Genomic DNA, 17325 nt, shown 5'->3' with positions numbered 1-17325 from the left:
ATTCTTTATTAAAAGACAGTCACTGTAAGCAGCGCACCCTCCCTCTTGCATTTAGAACCCTGCGAATAGAATTACAGTAATAGGGTTTTTTTGGGAGAAGAATAGTAAATGGCTAGGGTTAGGGAGGGATGTAGGAAGGAAAGACACAGTCAGTTAAGGAAGCCCAGAAGTGGCTTCATGGACCAGGGAACGGTGTGATTGGTATGTTTTTTTCTCTGTTATTACCTACCTCCCCATGTCTTGACTCTGGCTGCTGCAAACGAGCTTCCCTGCACCCTTCCTTAACTGCTTGCTTATTGAAAATAAAGTTACTGGTATTTGTTAAAGAAATTGAGTTCTTTATTAAAAATCAGACCCTTTCACAAATCAATCATCATGCTTGCTGTTACAATCCTGTGCATGACATTTCATAACTCGGGGTTCTCCGGGGAAGGGAGTGAGGGAGGTTTGGAGGAAGGGGGAGGGAGGTTGGTAAGAAGAAGGCGCATCAGAGAAGACATAACAAGATTTATCATGGACCATGGTACGGTATGACTGCTTTGTTTATTTTCCCTGTATTACCCATCTTCCCATGTGTTTACTCCTGATGCTGCAAACTAGCTTCCCTGAAGCTTTGCAAAGCTGCATGCTTTATTTCTTTAACAACCCACCCTCACACTGCCTTTGCATAGCATGTCCTGAGAGTAAAGTAAGTAAATGGTGCCAAGGGAGAGGTTTGGGAGGAGTACAGGAGGGAAAGAAACATAACATTAAGGGGTTTTCAATGTAATGACAGCCTTCTGGTTGGACTGTCCACAGGGGTGTAGTTGGCTGGTGCAGATAGCCTTCCCCCACGCGTTCTTACACGCCTGGTTCTGGAAGGTGTGGGACAGGGTGAGTACTGAGGGAGGTTATACATGGGTTGCAGAGGCAACCTGAGACCACGCAGCTCTTCCAGCATATCGCGGAGTATGTCGGTCTGATCACGAAGAAGATCCAGCGTTGCTGCCCGCCAGCGCTGATCTTCCTGCCACCTGAAATCATTTTTAGCATCCCTCCTGTCTTCGCGTTGACTGGCAGCCTCCCTGTACTTTGCGACCAATTGTTTCCAGTCCCCCTGCTGAGCTCTCTCAGTACGGGTTACTGCCATAATTTCTGTGAACATCGCCTCACGCGTCCTCTTTTTTCTTAGCCTTCTTATGTGACCTCCCCGTCGGACAGGAGAAGGGAGAGGGAGGCTGGAGAAATGTGCAGCTGTGCGGGGGGGGTGGGGGTGGAAAGAGTGATAGAAGAATCATAAGAGACATTTCATAGAACAATGGATACAGTCTTTCTCAGTGAACTGCGCTATTCACCGTACCTTGAGCATGTAACTTTACCACAAGGTCGCCTTAGGATTCTTTTAATACTTATTGCTTGTGGCTGAGGACTGAGATTTCAGCTCAGCCGCAGGTCAGGGGAGCACACAGACCGTGTCCGGAGACAATGGTAAGTTATTTGGTAGTGAACCGTGCAGTGGCTTGTAGTACCCTGCACCCCCTGCTTTTATCAGGTAGCATGAACAGTAGTGAGGCAAAGCGCTTTGAGGAAAAACACTGGTTTCTTTTCTTAAGCCATGGAAAAGGTGCAGCACAGGGAAATACAAGTTCCCTCCCACAATCATCTGTGCTGCACTTTGGAGTTAGCTTTAATGCCATCTACCTAACCCCATCCCCCCTCTGCCATGGCAGTTAATAGGGATGATTCATGCTGGCCAAGTGCTAGGAGACACCACCCCGTAGGAATGAACAGCTTTCTAACAACCACCACCTGGGTCATTGTTTTAGGAAAGGTTTTTCATTTACTGGCTCAGCACAGAAGAAAGGAATGAATGGTCATCTCTGTTCCCAGACATGTTAACAGACTGTTCCAGTAACTCTAATTCCAGCTACTGCATGCAGGCACTCATGGCAAATCACCCAGTAAAAAAGGCTTGCATTCATTCAGCCTACGCTTTTAATAAAAAAAGTGCACTCACCAGAGGACAATTCCACAGCATCATTTTCTGTGCTACTGGCTTGAGAGGGCTGGCAGGGTACTTCTGTAAGGGTTAGGAAAAGATCCTGGCTGTTAGGGGGAATTGAATGCTCTGTGCTCTCTGCTGTTTCGTCCTCCTCTTGGTCCTCATCGTGATCTTCGCTGTCCTCTAAATCTTCGGCAGTGGCAGAGATCACTACCCCCACCTCTGAATCCACAGACAAGGGGGGGGGTTGTCGTTGCACAGTTCCCCAATATTGCGTTCAGCTCCTTGTAGAAGCGGCATGTTTTGGGGCCAGATCCTGACCTGCCCTTTGCTGCTTTGGTCTTCTGATACGCCTGTCTGAGCTCCTTCACTTTCACCCTGCACTGCAACGAGTCTCTGCTGTGTCCTCTCTGTCTCCTGGCATTAGAAATCTTTTCAAAGGTTTTCTCATTTCTTCTGCTGGACCTCAGTTCTGAAAGCACTGACTCTTCTCCCCATACTGCTATCAGATCCTGTAACTCCTGTGTGTTCCATGCTGGAGCTCTTTTCCTATTCTCAGGAGATTGCATTGTTATCTCTGCTGCTGAGAGCTCCACGCTGGGCAAACAGGAACTGAAGTTTCAAAGTTCCCGGGGCTTTTCCTGTTTACCTGGCCAGCAGTAGAGTTCCTTTCCCTGTGCAGAGCGGCCACTGGTGCACTATGGGATACCTCCCGGAGGCCATTAACTTCTGTTTCCGTCCACACTAGCATAAAATCGATTTTATAAAATCGATTTTGGGGTTACTCCTCTCGTTTTGATGGAGTTCCAAAATCGATTTTAGGGACCCTTAAAATCGATTTTATGCACTCTGTAGTGTGGACGGTTACAGCTTAAAATCGATTTAAAGCTCTTAAAATCGATTTAAAGCTCTAGTCTGGACCTGGCCTTACTGACTTCAATTTGACTGGTTATGTGAGTAAGGTTAAACCCATGCTAAAGAGTCTGCATGTTTGGAACTCAAATGGAAGATATTTAAATGAAGGTTAATAATAGTAAAACTTTTAAATTGGAAGTGGTAACTTGCTGGCTACACATTTTTACTCTTTCAACAATGAAGCTTGTTTCTTCACAAACTATGGTCGGTGGCCTACACGTGGTCTGTAAAGCTTTTTCATTTGGATCACAAAACCAACAGAAATGGTATCATCTACTGAGAAAAATAGAGGAATTAAGGGGATTGGAGTAATGAGTGAGCCACACTCTTACAAAGTAAGGTGTAACTGACTTTACTATTGACTAGCTGGCCTTCTGTGTTTATCGAGCTGTTAAGTATTTAACATTTTCAATTGAAGTCAACACTACTAGTATATATTATCAAGTTGCAGGTGGCGGTGTTTGGGTTGTTTTTTTTCAGTTCACTACCTCCAGTGATTCTTGAAATGAATTAACTCATCTTTCACTAGTGGGAAAGGCTGATAACATTGCAGTAGTACTGTAGAAGGCTGACGTGCATTTTGGAGTTGCCAGTTTAAAAAAATCTGAAAAAGTCCATATTGTTCCTCTTTATTCTACCTTCCATTCTTGTGTGTTCCTGAAAAAAACCAAACCAAAACAAAAAACCACTCAAGTCCATGGCTTAGTTCCCCGCACATGAAACATTCTGTAGAGGATGATGTAGTTACATTTATTTTATCCATGTGTTTTTGGTAGCTTACCTGCTCCCATGTCTTTTCAGACAAAGTCTTTCCATTAACTTCAGTGGGTACAAGATCCGGCCGTAAGTGCTTGTATTTCTGAGTATATAGAATAAAGGATCTTATGGTTAGTGTCCTCATACTCATGAGTCTCATACTGACCAGAATAAATAGGCACTGAGGGTATATTATGATGTTATAACTAGTTTAGGTCTTTGTTTTAAAAGGAGGAGTTCATTGTATAAAAGTTGAGAGTGTAAGATATCTACCAAACCCTTCTGTGATATTGAGGTTTTTTTTTCACTAGAAAAATAAATTCCTTTGCTAGAGGGCATGTGGGAATATTTGCTGTGGTTTACTTAGACTTAATGTTATAGTTATTTGTCAGATATCATTTCTGTAGAAGATGAAGAGAGCTACAGAACTAAGAGTAAAACCAGATGACTTTTTCTGTCTCCACAAAACAGTTGCAGTTCCTGTTAAATACTGAGCAAAGAAAAGTAATCTGTGTCTACAAAGTTCTTAAAAAAAAGTCACAACAAAGTTGACTTAAGATTTGCGTTTGTATGTAAGAAACACGTTTATAATATGGGGCAGCAGAGCGACTTGGTGTATGATTCCTACAGCATCATAAGTAGGCATTTTATCACCCAGGGCAAGCAAGCATATTTGCCTCCCCCTACCTTTTTTTCCCCACCCCTGCAGCTTTGCACCCTGAGCATCTGCCCCACTTGCCCTGCACTGGTTACGGCTCTGGATTCCTAAACTACGTTTAAAAGTAGTAAATTGAAGTGGGATATATACCACAAAACCCGCTATGAGGAAAGTAAGCCTATGGAAAAGCACATAGATAAATTAAAAGGGTAGACTACTGACAAAGAAGATTAAAATTGCAAATAAAAAAAGAAAAAATGACATTAAATAACCAAATGTACAAAGTTGCTAGGGGCCATCGGGATGCAGGAATAGATGGATGAGGTTGATAACGCAGAGGGCCTAAAGGAATTCTTCGCCCCAGTAATCACAGAAGCAACAGAAGGTAATATCCCAGGAACTGGGATACATTTTCCTGGGGGGAAGGAAGTGAAATATCAAAAGGTTTTACTGTTGCTCTAGAGTGGATAATAAGGCAATAAGAACTATTAAAAATTGACGAAGCACTTGGTCCAGAATGATAAATCACATCCTAGAATTCTAAAGAAAACAGACAAAATTGGAAAGCTTTTATGGAACATTTTTGCTAGCTTACTAAAAACAGGGTTATTAAATGCTGGTGAGTACTTAATGTAGTTTATACTCAGAAATGAGTGAGGGAGGATACAAATCCAGGAATTTATAGACCTGTAAGCTTGCCTTTGGTTCTACAGAAGAAACTGGAAAAGGTGATGAGTCATGACTGTATAATTTAATAAGTGACAGCATGGATACACAACAGAATATATTATTCAAACATAAGTGTCACCAGAAATGTAAATGATGCAAATAGGGTACAGTCTATCATTGTACAAAGAATTTACATGCACGATTCCTATTAACAAAAATGGGAGTTACCTATGCAAATACCTTCCTACTGATGCAAGAACAAATTTCAATGATATTAAACTGTACTGTTACTCTTCCAATAATGTCTACAGTTTAGTTGATTTCATATGGTTTTCTGTATTTATACATTTTATAGAGAAGTTTGAAGTAACACTTTTTTAGTCCTCTCTAAAATGATAAATGCACTCTGCCCCAGATAATTTGTTTCAGTAGAGTATCCTAGTTGTAGTTTATCATCAGCATTTTTAATTACAATTTTTGGACAAAAAATATGCAGCGTTCTGGATGATCTAGCTCCAGTCATCTCTCTAGGTCTAAGCTATATAAAGGTGTTTTTTTTTTTATTTTTTAACAGTATAGCTATTTCAGCTAGGAGTGTGATTTTTTTTATGAAATTAAATTGGTATAAATTCAAGTGTGGACAGGAGGGAGGGGGCAAATTGCCCCAGACCCCGAGCCCCACAGGGGTCTCCACGAGAATATAATATTCTATAGTTTTGCAACTTTTTTTATGAAAGGGGCCCCCAAAATTGCTTTGCCCCAGGCCCCCTGAATCCTCTGGGTGGCCCTGAGTGTGGATGCAGTTAAACCAGTCTAAAAGAGCATTATACTGGTATAGTTTATTCCTCTTTCCATATGGGAATAAGCCAAACCAGTATAAGCAAAAATTCTTAACCTGGGGCTCATACCCTCCCTGTCTTTATGGCTGAGAGAGAGAGAGAGAGAGGTGTAAATTAGTGGCAGGGGCATCCCAAACCTTTTTCTGTTATAATGTGGGGTCATATCTCAGAAAGTGTTGAGAGCCACTGCGCTAACTCTTTCATTGTACAATATGCTTTTTTTCCCCATTTCTGCTTCTCTCAACTCATCGTCTTCACCCCGACCAAGTGTGTTCTCAGGTGCCTGAGCTACTTGAATAAAAGTCTGTAAGCTGCTTCCATGACTCATCCCTGCTTACCAGCTGGACCTCTGCAACAGCACTTGAATTTTTTTGCTCTGATCTAAATAGAGGAGATCTGTGTTTTGTTTGTATGGCTTTAAAAAAAAAAAAGGTAAGTGAAGCTGATTCTCCCGAGGGAGTCAGAGAGCTGGTCAGGGCCAACATAGCTTAGATTGGAGCTGTCCAAGAATCACACCCATTTCTGCCAATGCACTCTAGTTCTAACCTCTAGCTAGAATGACCCAACTCCTATCTTGTACCCCTGCTGTGTATAGAACACCCAGCATCCTCAAAAAGCGGGTGGGATTGTGATTTGATGAGGTGTTTAGTCGTCTTCATTCAAGTGAATCTGAGATGATTTCTCTTGTGAGCTAAAACAGAATTTTTACCCATTTAGAAATGAACAGCGCTAGCATTTTCTTTATTTTGCTACACAACTTCTTAATTTCCCTGTTCATGTTGCCAGCTAAAGAAGACCTAGCTTCATGGATGTGGAACTACTCCTTAGCTAGCTGTTTCACATGGAATCAGAGTGGCAAAATGAGTATTGATGCCATTTGTTGTGCCATATTTTTAACCATATAGGTTGGTTTTTGGTTTGGCTTCCTGCAATACACATCAGGACTTCTTCAGAACAACAGAAGATGGTCTAATCTATCATAGTTTATGTGTTTCTAATGTGCCTATACTTAGGCATCATTTATAATAATAGTAATAAATACAAATACTTAGCTCTTACACAGCAATTTCACTTGGTATGTCTCAAAGTGCTTTACAAAAGATGTAAGTATTGTTAGCTGGAAAGGAATTTATGAAAAGATACTGGATAGGAAGACAGCTAGAAACTATGGACAGCATTCTGCTTATCTTTGGTACCTTTGCAAACAGAGCCTCGCTGGAATTGCATAGATTGCCAGGGAAGCAGGGAAACAAAGGGAAGGGCTAGAAGAGTATGTAGCTCCCCTAGCCAATGTCCTCAGCATGTAATAGCTGAAGAGTCAGTCCCTGGTGTGGATAGTAGGAGTACATTTATACAAGAAGATGTGGCAATATTAAACACATGCCCATAGAATACAGTGCCCAGAACAATGGTTGTAGAGCACAGAGCACAATGGGGGCTTGGCCCATGATTGGGGCTCATAGGCACTACCTTAATAATCAGTTATAAAGAGAATCAAGTTAGGGACGGCTGGGAACTTGAGCATACAATGCATGCTCCACACATCACACCTTTTCACTGCTGCCTCGGTTATGCACGAGGTGGCTATGTGGGAGTGACAGTGCTAAATGATCCTGGGTAGAACTTCAATGTTCAGCAACAACATCTGGGACAATACAGCTGTGCAATGTGAGTGCTATCCAGATGAGATCCAGAAAATGTGTGGCAGATGGTACTGGCCAAGGCTAAGCCCATGTTCTGACACCTCAAATGCCTATACTGGAAGAATGCTCTGTCCATACAGGTTGCTTTTCTTCCTGGTACCGTAGCTAACACCAGCATGTCCATGCACCGCTGATTACACTGGACTGTACCCACGCTTCCTTATACTAACATAACATCACACTTCCATTGTGGTACAAAATACCTTCTGTGTACTGGAAATGGTTGGAATCTTAAGCATGCCTGTCATTCCTGTGTAGTGGGATGGTTCATGGCTGCACCTGTGTGGTCTTGCTGACATCCTCAACCAATGTAAGCTGATGAGATCACTATGCTGCCCAGACCATGTCCTTGTGTGGTGTCAATTGCACATGTAAACAGTTATACTTCCTGGTACACTGCCTGGGAGATAGCAAGCCACATGCACTGTTGCTACTTGATGGGAGTGAAGACTATGAATTTGCAAGGGGACATTAAGTCTGAAGTCTTATGGACTAATGGACAGTGGTCTCAATTCCTATTTGCTAAGATGACCTTCAAACTACATACCAATGGCTGCTATTCTCACCTGCTCCTCAAACTGCCTGTGTCACATTGCTGAGGAATTACATACATTCATAGAGTTTAAGGCTAGAAGGGACGTTAGATCATCTAGTCCAAGGTTTCTCGAACGGGTCACTGCTTGTGTAGGGAAAGTCCCTGGCGGGCCAGACTGGTTTGTTTACCTACCCTGTCCGCAGGTCCAGCTGATCACAGCTCCCACTGGCCGCGGATCGCTGCTCCGGGCCAATGGGAGCTGCTGGAAGCGGTGCAGACCGAGGGACATGCTGTCCGCCGCTTCCAGCAGCTCCCATTGGCCCAGAGCAGCGATCCGCAGCCAGTGGGAGCCATGATCGGCCGGACCTGCGGATAGGGCAGGTAAACACACTGGCCGGCCCACCAGGGGCTTTCCCTACACAAGTGGTGACCGCTGTTTGAGAAACCCTGATCTAGTCTGACCGCCTGGATATTGCAGGTCATTAAATTTCAACCAGATTCCCCTGTATTGAGCCCAATAATTTATGTTTGACTAAAGCACAACTTGTGTTAGGCTAAATCATAGTTTCCAGAAAGGCCTCCAGTTTTTATTGGAAGACACAAAGAAATAGAGAATTCACCACTTTTCCTTTTGGCAGTTATCTCCTATGGTTAATCACACTCACTGTTAAAAAACTGTGCCTCATTTTCAATTTGAGTTTGTCTGACTTCAGCTTCCAGCTGTTTGATCTTGTTCTGCCTTTCTCTGATTAAAAAGCCCTTTGGTACTTTGTATTTTCTCCCCAGATGATATTTATTCACTGTAATCAAGTCCTCTCTCAGACTTCTTTTTGATAAGCTAATCAGATTGAGCTCTTTAAACCCTTCACTGTAAATCCTTCTCCAGCCTTTGAATCGTTTTTGTGGCTCTTTTCTGCACTCTCTCCAGCTTTTCACCATTCTTTTAGAAATGCGGACACCAGACCTGCATGCAGTACTCTAGTATAACACTTACCAGTTCTGTACAGAGAGGTAAAATCACCTTTTTACTCACTACTCCTCTGTTCATACATCCAAGGATTACATTAGCCCTTTTAGCCACAGCATCCCACTGGGAGCTCATTTTCAGTTGTTTGTCTACCATGACACCTAATCCTTTTCAGAGTCACTGCTTTCTAGGATACACTCCTTCTGTAGCTATGGCCTGCATTCCTTGTTCCTAGACTTGTAACTTTGCATTTGACTGTATTAAAAGGCTTTTTGTTTGAATGGGCCCAGCTCAGAGGCGGTAGTTCTAGCAGGACAGTGGGGGCTAATGTGCCCACAGTAGAAATATTGTGGGAGCTGTTCTCCTCCATCCCCACACAATATTTCCTCTGTAGCTGGGGAGGGTGTGCGATGGAGCAGCCCAGGCCCTGCTCCTTCTCCAGCCAAGGCTCCGTGGTGCCAGAGAAAGGGGGTGCTTGGAGGTGGGAGCTGAAGGGGGACTTGGCAGAGAAGAGGCTGCATCATTTGGGGACAGAGGGAGGGCTGTTTCCCCAGCAGGGCAGAACTCACTGACATTTGTGTAAAAGCAGCAGCTAGGGTAGAGAACTGGAGTGTCTGTAGGTCTGGGGAACCGGGGATACTATTCTGCCGCAGACACCCTCACTTCCTCTGCCTGCTGTGTCTCTGTGAGGCCAAGGTGAGTGCCCGCTCACCACTACTAAAGCCCTGGCAGTGCCTGAGCTCCCTCTGCACCCCGGGCTCCTTAGCATACCCACCCCCAGCTCCAAATCTCAGCCCTCCCATTGCCTCTGGCTCAGTTTACCAAGTGATCCTGATTGTTCTGTATTATTGTTATTTATCATTCAGCTGATCTTTTTGTCACCTGCAAATTTTATCAAATGCGATTTTGTATTTACTCCCAGATCATTGATGAAAGTGTTGGAAGAGTTTTGAGCCTAATTCTGATCCCTGTAGAACCCCACTAGAAATACCCCCATTCCATGATGATTATCCATTGACAACTTCTTTTTGAGATCCATCAGTTAGCCAGTTCTTAATCCATTTAATGTATGCTCCATTAATATTGTATAGTGCTAATGAATGTCATGTGGTACATAAATTGCAAAGTTGGTGTTTTCTGAGTGAAACTTGCACATACATATTTCCGTAAAGGGATTTGCCAAAGGCCCTGATGTACAGTCTCTGTTATTCCAGCTCTTTTCCTGGGCTATCTTTCAGGACCCACCGGACCTGCCCCACTGTGCACTTTGCGGGTAGAGCATGTGGAGCTGCAGTCCTCAGGGTTGGATATGTTGAGTCCAATCTGGCTATTTCATTTCTTGCTCACGAATGCCTACGTATCATTACGTTAGTGCTGTAAATATAGGTCCTCAGCCATGACGTGAATATTGGCCAACTTAATGCCATTAAATGGAGCAAAAGGTAAATGAAATCTCTAAATTAATTTGTTCAGACTCAGAAGATACACAGTCACTTTTACTTCATATTCCTTTGCCAAACTAGTCCCTTTAATGGTAATATCAGTGGTGTGAATTGATCTCCCTTACTCAATAAACAAAACACTACAACGATAGAACTAAAAGCCTGCAATTTTTTGCTTCCTTTCGAAAGGTGACAAACCTCTCTCACAAATCCATGGAAATAGTGCCAACTTAATTTTGGGCTTTAGCAAATCAGACAGATTTCCATTTCTGTGATAAACGTTTTATTTTTCCAAACAGAAAAACACACCCAAGTTTTTTGCAGACATGTTTTTGAAGAGAGAAGAAGAGACAATCTCAGGCACAGAAATGAGCGGCCTGATCTACAAGAATAACATGAGTCCAAAAAGGTATGTCAGAAGCAACAACATTGGTTCCTGGTGGGTGAGGTAATGCTGTCATAAACAAATAGCTAAGGGTTAATGTCTCTTTCACCTGAAACACCTGACCAGAGAACCAATCAGGAAACCGGATTTTTTCAACTTTGGGTGGAGGGAAGTTTGTGTCTGAGTCTTTTGTCTGTCTGCCTGTTTCCTCTGAGCTTTGGAGAAGTAGTTCTATTTTCTAGTCTTCTGTTTCTAAGTGTAAGGACAAAGAGATCAGATAGTAAGTTCTATGGTTTCTTTTCTTTGGTATTTGCATGAATATAAGTGCTGGAAATGCTTTGATTTGTATTCTTTTTGAATAAGGCTGTTTATTCAATATTCTTTTAAGCAATTGACCCTGTGTTGTATCATCTTAATACAGAGAGAACATTTGTATTTTTTCTTTCTTTTTTATATAAAGCTTTCTTTTAAGACCTGTTGGAGTTTTTCTTTACTTCAGGGAAATTGAGTCTGTACTCACCAGGGAATTGGTGGGAGGAAGAAATCAAGGGGAGAGCTGTGGGTTGGATTGCTAGCCTGATTTGGCATTTCCTCTGGGTGAAGAGGAAAGTGCTTGTGTTCCAGGATTGGGAACGGAGAGGGGGAATCACTCTGCGTAGTTTCACAGAGCTTGTGTCTGGGTATCTCTCCAGGAGCATCTGGAGGGGGGAAGGGAAAAAGGATTATTTCCCTTTGTTGTGAGACTCAAGGGATTTGGGTCTTGGGTCCCCAGGGAAGGTTTTTCAGTGGGACCAGAGTGCCCCAAAACACTCTAATTTTTTGGGTGGTGGCAGCAGTACCAGGTCCAAGCTGGTAACTAAGCTTGGAGGTTTGCATGCTAACCCCCATATTTTGGACGCTAAGGTCCAGAATCTGGGAATAAGGTTATAACATGGTGTAGCAGCGGCGGGATATAGACAGAATCCAGAAGCCAGTAGGAATATTATATTTTTCTTTTCTCTGCTAAGGGCTTTTTAGCAGAGAGAAACAGTTTGGTTTTAAAAGGGAACCAGAGAGAATTTTTTTTTTCTGCTCTCTAGCAGTTTGTGGTTTGCATATTAAGCGAGAAGACTGTTAAGGGTCTTTTGTCATGCAATAGCCCTCCCATTAGGAGGCAAGTATCAGCACTTATATGCATGCAAATAAAGTGGTTTTTCTGGTTTCCCTTCATTGAACATTAGCTAGAGAGAAAAGGAAAAAAGCACTGTTGCTAGGCAGACTTCAGGAGGCAACAGAGAGCCTGCAGTTCAGAAAATAAACACCGGAGGGCACCCCAACACAAGAAAACAGGAACCATGACTTCTAAGGCAAAGATTGACGCCGAAGAACAAATCAAAGACGCTGAACACAGGCGACAGATGGAGATGAAAGAAAAGGAAGAAAGCCTCAAACTGGCAGCCTTCCAAAGAGAACAGGCAGCCCAAGAGGCAGCACACAAAAGAAAACTAGAAGAAGAAGAGGTGGCCCACCGAAGGAAGCAAGCAGAAGAAGAGTTGGCCCACCGCCGAGAAATGGAAAAGCACCAAAAAGAAATGGAAAAGCACCAAAAAGAAATGGAAAAACAACAAAAAGAGAATGAAGAGAAGGAAAAACAGAGAAAACATGAACTGGAGATGGCAAAAGCTGGGCTGCATGTGCCAGCCAACCCTAACAACCCGGCGCCAATTATTGCTCCCCAGCACAGGAAATTTCCCACCTACAAGGCAGGTGATGACACCGAGGCCTTCTTGGAAAATTTTGAAAGAGCCTGTCTTGGGTACAGCATCCCCGAAGACCAGTACATGGTGGAATTAAGGCCACAACTCAGTGGACCTTTAGCAGAGGTGGCAGCTGAAATGCCCAAGCCGCAAATGAATGACTATAAACTTTTTCAAACCAAGGCCAGATACAGGATGGGGATAACCCCAGATCATGCCCGTCGGCGCTTCAGAACCCAAAAATGGAAACCAGAGGTGTCATTTCCCAAACACGCCTACTACATTGCAAAAAACTATGAGGCCTGGTTAACAGGAAACAACATTCAAACCTTGGAAGAAGTGAACCTCCTCATACAAATGGAGCAGTTCTTGGATGGTGTTCCTGAAGACATCACACGGTACATACAAGATAGAAATCCCAAAACTATCGCTGAGGCGGGGGAGATTGGAGCCAAATGGATGGAACTGGCAGAAAGCAAAAAAGCTACTGTCAAGGGGAACGATTACCCCAGGGGGCACACAGACCATAAACCCTACAACCGAGGACAGCCAAAGACCCTCCATACCACCCAAGTAAAGCCACAGATACCCTACTCTTCAACCTCACCAGTCTCCAGTAACTCACCTCGGCCCAGTGACCCATCAGATGGAAGATGCTTTAAGTGTAATGAACTGGGACATATCAAGGCCAACTGTCCCAAGAACACCATGCGAGTGCAATTCATTACACCACCATCACCCCAAAGATCCCCAGGCCCAGATGCCTCTCAAATACCCTTGGAGCGAAGGGAAAATTTGAGAGTGGGCGGAAAGAAGGTTACTGCATGGAGAGACACGGGGGCACAAGTGTCAGCTATCCACCAATCCTTCGTTGACCCCAAATTCATCAACCCAAAGGCCAAAGTTACCATTTACCCCTTCATGTCACAAGCTGTAGACTTGCCTACAGCTGAACTGCCTGTCCAGTACAAAGGCTGGTCAGGAATGTGGACTTTTGCAGTCTATGACAATTATCCTATCCCCATGCTACTGGGGGAAGACTTGGCCAACCAGGTGAGGCGGGCCAAGAGAGTGGGAATGGTTACCCGTAGCCAAACCAGGCAAGCTTCCAGACCCATTCCTGTTCCTGAGCCGTCCACAGAAGCCCCGTCTGTGTTACCAGAGACCCAGACAGAGGCAGTGGACCCGGATTCCATGCCTACCACTGAAACAGCCACAGCATCTCCAGTCCCAGGCCCGGAACTGGAACAGCAACCAGCACCAGCAAGTGCAACCACATCTTCAAACTCAACGCCAGAGGGCGCCAGCAAGCCAGAACTGGCAGAAGCAAAAGACAGCCATACCCAAAAGGCTCAGCCAGAGCCTGAAATACCCTCAGGTGCACCAGCGGAGAGCGGTTCACCAGCAACGGAAACAACCCCATCACCTACATCGCTTCCAGAGGGACCAAGCCCAAGTCCACAGTCTGAGGAAAAACTGGTGACCCCAGCCTCAAGGGAACAGTTCCAGGCTGAGCAGGAAGCAGATGACAGCCTTCAGAAAGCGTGGGCGGCGGCACGGAGCACCCCACCGCCTCTCAGCTCTTCAAATCGATCCCGGTTTGTTATAGACCAAGGACTTTTATACAAGGAAATTCTTTCTGGTGGACACCGGGAAGAATGGCAGCCGCAAAAACAGTTGGTGGTTCCAACTAAGTACCGGGAGAAGCTCTTAAGCTTAGCCCATGATCATCCCAGTGGCCATGCTGGGGTGAACAGAACCAAGGACCGGTTGGGGAAGTCCTTCCACTGGGAGGGGATGGGCAAGGATGTTGCCAAGTATGTCCGGTCTTGTGAGGTATGCCAAAAAGTGGGTAAGCCTCAAGACCAGGTCAAGGCCCCTCTCCAGCCACTCCCCATAATTGAGGTCCCATTTCAGCGAGTAGCTGTGGATATTCTGGGCCCTTTCCCAAAAAAGACGCCCAGAGGAAAGCAGTACGTACTGACTTTAGTGGACTTTGCTACCCGATGGCCAGAAGCAGTAGCTCTAGGCAACACCAGGGCTAACACTGTGTGCCTGGCCCTAACAGACATCTTTGCCAGGGTAGGTTGGCCCTCTGACATCCTTACAGATTCAGGGTCTAATTTCCTGGCAGGGACCATGGAAAAACTGTGGGAAACTCATGGGGTGAATCACTTGGTTGCCACCCCGTACCACCATCAAACCAATGGCCTGGTGGAAAGGTTCAATGGAACTTTGGGGGCCATGATAAGAAAATTCATCAACGAATTCTCCAATAATTGGGACCTAGTGTTGCAGCAGTTGCTGTTTGCCTACAGGGCTGTACCACATCCCAGTTTAGGGTTTTCACCATTTGAACTTGTGTATGGTCACGAGGTTAAGGGGCCATTACAGTTGGTGAAGCAGCAATGGGAGGGGTTTACGCCTTCTCCAGGAACTAACATTCTGGACTTTGTAAGCAACCTACAAAGCACCCTCCGACACTCTTTAGCCCTTGCTAGAGAGAACCTAAAGGATGCTCAAGAAGAGCAAAAGGCCTGGTATGACAGACATGCCAGAGAACGTTCCTTCAAGGTAGGAGACCAGGTTATGGTCTTGAAGGCGCAACAGGCCCATAAGATGGAAGCATCATGGGAAGGGCCATTCACGGTCCAAGAGCGCCTGGGAGCTGTAAACTACCTCATAGCATTTCCCAATTCCTCACTAAAGCCTAAAGTGTACCATGTTAATTCTCTCAAGCCTTTCTATTCCAGAGACTTACAGGTTTGTCAGTTTACAGTCCAGGGAGATGATGCTGAGTGGCCTGACGGTGTCTACTACGACGGGAAAAAAGACGGTGGCGTGGAAGAGGTGAACCTCTCAACCACCCTGGAACGTCTGCAGCGGCAACAAATCAAGGAGCTGTGCACTAGCTTCGCCCCATTGTTCTCAGCCACCCCAGGACGGACTGAACGGGCATACCACTCCATTGATACAGGTAATGCTCACCCAATCAGAACCCCACCCTACCGGGTGTCTCCTCATGCCCAAGCTGCTATAGAACGGGAGATCCAGAACATGCTACAGATGGGTATAATCCGCCCATCTACCAGTGCATGGGCATCTCCAGTGGTTCTGGTACCCAAACCAGATGGGGAAATACGCTTCTGCGTGGACTACCGTAAGCTAAATGCTGTAACTCGTCCGGACAACTATCCAATGCCACGTACTGATGAGCTATTGGAAAAGTTGGGACGTGCCCAGTTCATCTCTACCATAGACTTAACCAAGGGGTACTGGCAAGTACCGCTAGATGAACCTGCCAAGGAGAGGTCAGCATTCGTCACCCATACGGGGGTGTATGAATTCAATGTCCTTCCTTTCGGCCTTCGAAATGCACCCGCCACCTTCCAGAGGCTGGTAGATGGTCTACTAGCTGGACTGGGAGAATTTGCAGTTGCCTACCTCGATGATGTGGCCATTTTTTCAGACTCCTGGCCCGAACACCTACTCCACCTGGAAAAGGTCTTTGAGCGCATCAGGCAGGCAGGACTAACTGTTAAGGCCAAAAAGTGTCAAATAGGCCAAAACAGAGTGACTTACCTGGGGCACCAGGTGGGTCGAGGAACCATAAACCCCCTACAGGCCAAGGTGGATGCTATCCAAAAGTGGCCTGTCCCAAGGTCAAAGAAACAGGTCCAATCCTTCTTAGGCTTGGCCGGATACTACAGGCGATTTGTACCACACTACAGCCAAATCGCTGCCCCATTGACCGACCTGACCAAAAAAACCCAGCCAAATGCCGTTAAGTGGACTAATGAGTGTCAAGAGGCCTTTACCCAGCTTAAGGCGATGCTCATGTCTGACCCTGTGCTCAGGGCCCCGGACTTTAACAAGCCATTCCTAGTAACCACAGATGCATCTGAGCGTGGTATAGGAGCAGTGCTCATGCAGGAAGCAACAGATCACAACTTCCATCCTGTCGTGTTTCTCAGCAAGAAACTGTCTGAGAGAGAAAATCACTGGTCAGTCAGTGAAAAGGAATGCTATGCCATTGTGTACGCCCTGGAAAAGCTACGCCCATATGTTTGGGGACGGCGGTTCCAACTACAAACTGACCATGCTGCACTAAAGTGGCTTCATACTGCCAAGGGGAACAACAAGAAACTTCTTCGTTGGAGTTTAGCTCTCCAAGATTTTGATTTTGAAATTCAACACATCACAGGAGCTTCTAACAAAGTTGCTGATGCACTCTCCCGTGAGAGTTTCCCAGAATCCAGTAGTTAAAAAGTGTTCTTAAAATGTAAAAGTCTGTTACTTATATACTTAGTAGTATATGTAAAGGTGCATGTGTTGTATAAGCCGCAAATGAATGACTATAAACTTTTTCAAACCAAGGCCAGATACAGGATGGGGATAACCCCAGATCATGCCCGTCGGCGCTTCAGAACCCAAAAATGGAAACCAGAGGTGTCATTTCCCAAACACGCCTACTACATTGCAAAAAACTATGAGGCCTGGTTAACAGGAAACAACATTCAAACCTTGGAAGAAGTGAACCTCCTCATACAAATGGAGCAGTTCTTGGATGGTGTTCCTGAAGACATCACACGGTACATACAAGATAGAAATCCCAAAACTATCGCTGAGGCGGGGGAGATTGGAGCCAAATGGATGGAACTGGCAGAAAGCAAAAAAGCTACTGTCAAGGGGAACGATTACCCCAGGGGGCACACAGACCATAAACCCTACAACCGAGG

Source organism: Gopherus evgoodei, chromosome 1 (genome assembly GCF_007399415.2).
Source record: "Gopherus evgoodei ecotype Sinaloan lineage chromosome 1, rGopEvg1_v1.p, whole genome shotgun sequence".
Lineage (NCBI taxonomy): Eukaryota > Metazoa > Chordata > Testudines > Testudinidae > Gopherus > Gopherus evgoodei.
This window is presented reverse-complemented; position numbering follows the sequence as displayed.